The following is a 6652-nucleotide window of genomic DNA, read 5'->3' as shown; positions in this document are numbered from 1 at the left end:
GTGAGCTGGGAACAGCACAGTGCTTCAGGCTTTCTGCTTGAACACAGTCCTGAAGCTGGGCCCCACTGAGTTAGTCCCTGAGCATCTGCCTCCAGGTCTATCCCTCAGGCCAAGCCCTACCCTGCCTATTGGGCATTCACATCCATATATCCATGGAGAGGGGCTAAGAGGAGTTGGTGCATACTGTCCTCTCTCTCAGATTCCTCACAGAATGTAGGAGCCACTTGGAAGATTATGATATGTCGTAGGTACACTAAAGTTAGTATGGAGGCCAGGTATCAGACCTTCAGGTATGTACTAGACAAGCAGACATAGGGGCAGGATTCTTGGTACATCTTTGATGTCAGTCCCTGTGTTACATTTGTAATAAAGACAATTTCATCTTACCAGGGTATTGGTCATTCACCTTGTCTTCCAGATCTTCGTATGAATAACCAAATAAATTACAATCCATATAAAAGCAAGAACAGAGACCGGAATACCTCTAGAGACCTTCCTTCATATTAGTATTAATTATATACTTTGGAAATCACTGTGGTCTGAATGTTTGTGCCACACTCTCACTCCCAATCTATGTGTTGAAACCTGGTCTCCAACAGGAGGTAGGGGAATCATTCAGTCACTTAACACAGTCCTCAGAGACATTGGTATCCTAATAGAAGAGGCCCAGACAGCTTATTTCCTTATGCCACATGAGAACCCAGTGAAAAGGCATCATTTAGAAGGAAGAATTGGGCCCTCTCTGGACATTGAATCAGCTGCAACTTTGAATTTCATCCTCTCAGCTTATAGAACTGTGAGAAATTTGTTTCTGTTGTTCGTAAGCTATTTTGTTTATATGTTGTAGCAGTCCAGACAGGCTTGGGCAGACACATCTGTTTTATGATGGTCTTTTTGTGCAGGTTATTTTGTCAGACATAGTCCAAGATGAAGATCTTATGGCCCACAGGGAATGGGGTGAGGCTGGGTGCAACAAAAAAGTTTCAGCATCTAGGAAAAGGAAGTAAACAAAGAATGGAGGTCCAAAACACAATCCAGATCTGGTAGGCACAGAGGAAAATGCACTCTTAAATAAATATTTCCTAGCAGAAAACATGGCACCCCTTGGGAGATCCATGGCTCCATATGGCACAGCAGTGGGTCAGGTAGGCCTCTATGAAACTGAGTCTCTTAGAGGCCTCTTGCCGTGTCTACTGATGATGGGAACCATGAACAATACTTGTGCAGTCCGCAGGTGTCTAGTCTGTTAGTGGAAGGAAGAGTGCATGTCTACATTATCTCTCTTTCCTCTTGGGTAAACAAACTTCACTTTCCACCTCTTCTGGAAGTCAGAAGTGGCCACATGCCTGAATTCTGTGAAAGGAACGTAGGCGAAGGCAATATCTTACATGTCCACATGTTCAGGTATCAAACACGTGAAGTCATGAGAAACTCAACCTCAGATGAAATCACATTGATTGGAGAGAGGAGAGTGAACGAGCAAGCAAGTGAGGGAGAGAGAGAGAGGGGAGAGAGAGAGAGAGAGAGAGAGAGAGAGAGAGAGAGAGAGAGAGAGATTGAAATTGCAAACTGGGTCCTTGGATCCCAGGTGGCAGAGGTATTAATCCTAGAACACCGTGAGACTGAGACAGGAGGATCTTGAGTTCATATGCAGCCTGGGTCACTTGGTAACTTAGTAAGACCCTGTGACCCTGTTTTGGGATAGAAAATGTAAAAGGGCTGGAAGGGTAGCGCAGTGCAAAGGCTCTGGGTTCAATCACCAGTACTGTAGTCAATCCAGCCATCCATCCATCCAATGGAGCCTAGCACTCAATGAACACACTGCACTACCCTGACACCGATCAGAGCTGCTCACAGCTGTGCCTGGAGCTCTCTGCAGTTATGGCCACAAGCTGACTGATCCGTTTTGTGTTCATGAACTTTGTCTCTTCCTCTACCAAGCATTGTAGGTGATTTTCATTCTTGAATCCAAGCACTTTGTTTTAAAAACCACACTTTTCAGTTTTACCCAAATTTGTGTCACCTGATGTACACTTCTTAAAACCAAAATAAAGCTTTTTTTGTATTGTACCATCTTGAAAATGATTGGCTAACAAATACTCCTTCCTAATGCTTGCCACTGTAACATTCTATCTTCTGGGTGGATATTGCTGTCTAATCTGGTAGCAGATGGACATTTAGCTTGAGTCACATTCTTTCTCTTTGCTCCTACATGACAAAAACGCAGTGTTCACTAATTTGAGGTTGGAGTTTGCAGACTTGCTGCAACAGCTTGCCCTGCTCCTAGCCTTTAGGTCCTCTTCACCCCTGAAGGCAAAGCATGTGTCATTTCTGAGCTGAATGATGGCAACACTACAGAAGAAAGGTGGAAAGGGACCAAAGAACACTTTTGCCCCACCTATACAAAAATTGCATAGCATGATGCCTCGTAGCCCTGATTTACCCATGGAGGCTCTGAGGGTTGGCAACCCAGAGTCAGAGGCCAAGCCAAGCCAACCAAAGTCCAGGGTAGAGAAGAAGGAGAAAGTAACCACAGGGAATGGTCCAAGCCTTGGCCATGAGAAGACAAAAAAGGCTCAAGGCAGCAAGCCAGCAGAGAAGAATGAAAAGGAAAAGGTAATTCTTACTTATTCAGAATTTGAGGAGATTGTCCAGCCTGTCCTATGTGAGTCTCTCAGGGAGTGCTTGGAGATTTCCTGTGTAAAGCCAACAGTGTGTGTCCAGGCAGACAACCAGGAATCAAGGCTTCTGCTACCGATGAGGAAAATGCCAGTGGGGAGAAGGCAATGGTACCTCACCCACCAGAGATTTCAGTTTCTCTGGAAGATAAAGTTACCCCAGGGATGAGTGCATCTGAGCCAGGCCAGGCAATTCCTGCATCCTTGGAGAAGAAAGTTGACAGAGAATACTTAAGCAAAAGAAAGGAGGCTCAAGATGAAAAAATGGAAACACCCCAAGATGGGCATTAGTACAGACACAGATACCAGGTAGAGGACATGTTGTAGAATCATTCTCAGAGCAGGGACCAGACAGAAAAAAGAAAGAGAAATAGTTTTGGTTGTTGTATAGTCTGGGTTCAATGCTCCTCTCCAAACTGTAGAAAATGGAGGCTGCTGTGTAGGAACATTTTGACCCCTCGGTGCTCCCAGATAATTGGTCACCAGAATACTGACTTGGATTATAATTGCTGTGATATTCCTGAGGAGACCTGGACAGGGAACAAGAGTGAAGTGGTCTATGCCTCCTATATCCCAGGATGCATCATCTGGGCCAAGCAATATGGTTACCCATGGTGTCCAGGCATGGTAGACTCTGATCCTGATTTGAAGGAGTACTTTCTTTTTGCGTCTCATTTTGGCTCTCTTCCGTCTAAGTACCAAGTGACATTTTTTTTTGAGAAACAATTTCTCATGCTTAGATTCCAGTGAACATGCTAAAGAATTTCCAAAAACTGTCCCTGGAGCAAACAGGAGTGAAAGAGTGCAGGAAAAGGACTACATTCAGAAACTGGAAGTAGCCGTAATGATGGCTCATAAAGCAGAGCAGACTGGCATTCAGGAGCAGATTAACTTGTTTGGTTTTTGGAGCTGATACTGTGGATCTGAGAGGAATGAAGAAAATAAGACCTAATGCTGCCTGGGGCTAACATCCCTGAGTCCAACATGGAGAAAGAAAATGATGAGTTAGAGATGGAGGAGAAAGAGAAAAAGACCCAACTTTGCCTGGTCCCAAGTCAGCCAAGATAAAGGCCAAAAACTCCAAGCTGAAAGGCATGTCAGGTGGACAAGATCCTGAAGAAGAAGGTAACCAAACACTGTCTGCACAGTGACTCCACAGTGCACACTGCACCCACAATGGAAAACGAAGAAAGGCCTGGGAATCCAGGTCTGGACCAGCCAGGACCTAAGAAAAGATTTCAAGTTCCCCAAAGCAAAGCTTCAGCAATTGTCTTGTCTGAGGAAAAAGAAGCTAGAATGGTGCCGAAGGGCCTCAGCCTACAGCTCACTGTAGGGCCTTTCCCTTGGAGGGAAGGGAAAGAGTTGGACCCCAAGAGCCACTGATTCAGGAGCCTGGCAGTGTCCTCCTTGAAGATGAAGCCTCCAGTGAGCTGGACCTGGAGCAAATCAAGGAAGATAGTGGAAGAAAGTCAGAAGAAAGAGGAGCTCTGGGACTGTGATGATGAAGGGCTTCTCTTGGCCTCCTTTGATAAGTAATGGTGTTCTTCTGCCCCCCTCTTATTCTCTGAAGCAGCAGGGACAGCCTTTCAGTTTACTCTCTGGCATGCTCCTAAGTGCTTGAGTTATTAATGGCTACAAGGTTGAAGAACTTCTCAGTTTATGCTAATAAAGTGGGCTGCATGTGAACAAAACAATGCAGTGTTTTCAGGTAGAGGAGCATGTTAGACAGAATCCCCAAAGGACCATGTGAAAGAGCATCCTTCAGGCCGGGGAGATGGCTCAGTGGAATAAGCGCTTCCCTGGCAAGTGCAAGGCTGTGAGTTCAATCCCTGGTTCCGCCAAAAAAAAAAAAAAAAAAAAAAAAAAAAAAAAAAAAAAGAAAAGAAAAAGAAAGAAAGAAAGAGCACCCTGTCCCTACCCTGATGGCTGATGTCATGCCCTAGGTAAATTACTATGCTAAGCCTCTAAAATTTGGGGATTTATTGATTATAGTAGCAAAGCAACTGATGCACCTAGCTCTGCCACAGCACATGAATGACTCTCCTTTTCCTTTCAGTTCCCAAACTGTAGCTATGGATTGAACTAAATGATTTCAGGGCTCGCTTCCCTGGCAAGCGCAAGGGCTTGAGTTCAATCCTTGGTTCAGAAAAAAAAAAAAAAAAAAGATTTCAGGGCATCTCCTTTCCCCTTCAAACTCTTAGTAATCACAGGCCTGTACTTTCTGCCTCGGCTTCTCACCCATTTTGCTTTGTGTCTAGTTGCGCCCCTCAAATGCCTCATGCAGTCATGAAGTGAGTCAATAGAGTTTATGATTGATTATAGTCTAGTGCTGGGGTTATGGGTGTGAGTGCTACACCTGCCCTGGGGTGGGGGTGGGGGCAGCCTGAAGGCGATGTGAGGAAGGGAGAGAGGCCTGTTCTCCCTTCTTCCTATTTGCTTTTGTTGATTTTGCTGTTTTATGCTACCATGAACAGCTGCCCTCTTCCATGTGCCACTCTTCCTTGGAGTCAGCCGAGTGTGGACTGAAACCTCCATGAACTATGAGCTAAATAAACCTTTTCTTCCTTAATTCTTGGCATCAGGTATTTTGTCTCAGCAATAAAAGAAAAGTAATGGGGATATTACCTAAAGCAGTGAACCAAGAAAGGCGTACTCTACCCGAATCCTTATTCTAAGAGGAGTTCTTTTTTCCATCTTCTTAGATTAACAAAAATCTCTTCAAAATTTGGAAGCAGTGAGGGGTGCATAGCTAGGAGTTTCTATGCAACAAGATTGAAAGGATTTCACCAGGTAGGCGGTGCTTACCTATAGATCCAGCTACTCTGGAGGCTGAGGCAGGAGGTGTGCTTGAGTCCATTAGGTCAACATGAGTCTCTGCAAACCAATGACATGTTTGTTTCAAGAGGAGGAAAAGAAAAAAGAAAAAAAGAAAAAAGAAAAGACCTTAAGCTAAAGCGTTGTGTTTTTGGAAGACTTATAGCGGCAGCCAACAGTCCTCAGGCTGAGCTCCTCAGAGCAGTGTTCAGGCCTCGGGGCTCCCTTGCTTCCTCTGGGGAACCACTCCTGGAGGCCCCGTGGATGCAGAGCAAGGCCACCACTGGTGCCGCTGTAGACTGCAGAAGTAGTGGCATCCCTCTCACCCCGTCGTCCCTGCTACCTTAAGGTGCCAGATCAGGAAGGGGCTGGCTTCAGAACACCCTGTTCTGACACCATCTGTGCTAGCAACTCATGTCACCCAAGTGTTCTCACATATGTGTGGCTGACTGGTGAAAACTGGAGCTTCCACAGTGCAAGAATTTTAGAAAGAAAAGATCAGGAGGTGCTGGAACCGGCTCCCTCCAGCCCCCAGAGCCACGCGTTAGCCTGCCCCCGCACCTGCTCTGTGGAGTCACTTTAGTAGCCTGACATCAGTGAAGGTGGGAACGCTTGTAGTATAGACTCCAGCAAAAGCTGGAGGAAGAGCGAAGCCAACACAGCTAGAACTGGCACTGCTTGAGCCCATCCACAGGGACTGGCAGGAAACTGAGAAACGGACAAACATTCCATGAATGTCAGGAACAACACCGCTTTAAAGTCCTTTGTCACTGCATAGCACGAGCCTGGATGCGCCTGCAGTAAAAAGGCTCAGGTCGTAGAAACACGCAGCATCGTGGGATGAGCGACGCAAGCAACCACTGGGGATGACCTCCGAGAATCATCAGGCTTGGCCACTTCGAGGGATGATATTTGTAAATATTCTTCAATCATGTAGTAAACAATTACAGCTAAAATATGTGCAAAGAATTCAAGTACAAACTTTTTAAATGAATCATCTCAAATAGGGTTTTAAAAAAGCATTAAAAAAAGGGCCAGGGGTTGAAAAAACTGCCATGATGTTAAAATTAAGTAATAAATATTGCAAATAAAAATAATAAAAGGATTTCAAAGTAAAAGAAAGATGACAGAATAAGGGTTTTTAGTGCTCTTTTCCCCAC

The 6652-nt window shown here is 45.2% G+C and overlaps 1 pseudogene; it reads left to right on the top strand.

Moving 5' to 3' along the window:
* The first annotated feature begins 2340 nt into the window (after positions 1–2340).
* On the top strand, positions 2341–4011 carry LOC101590515 (annotated as a pseudogene).
* The last annotated feature ends 2641 nt before the right edge of the window (positions 4012–6652 follow it).

Source organism: Octodon degus, unplaced genomic scaffold (assembly GCF_000260255.1).
Source record: "Octodon degus isolate 3935 unplaced genomic scaffold, OctDeg1.0 scaffold00004, whole genome shotgun sequence".
NCBI classification, from domain to species: Eukaryota; Metazoa; Chordata; class Mammalia; order Rodentia; family Octodontidae; genus Octodon; species Octodon degus.
The sequence above is the reverse complement of the archived record's forward strand: the minus strand, read 5'-3'. Positions and strand labels throughout refer to the sequence as shown.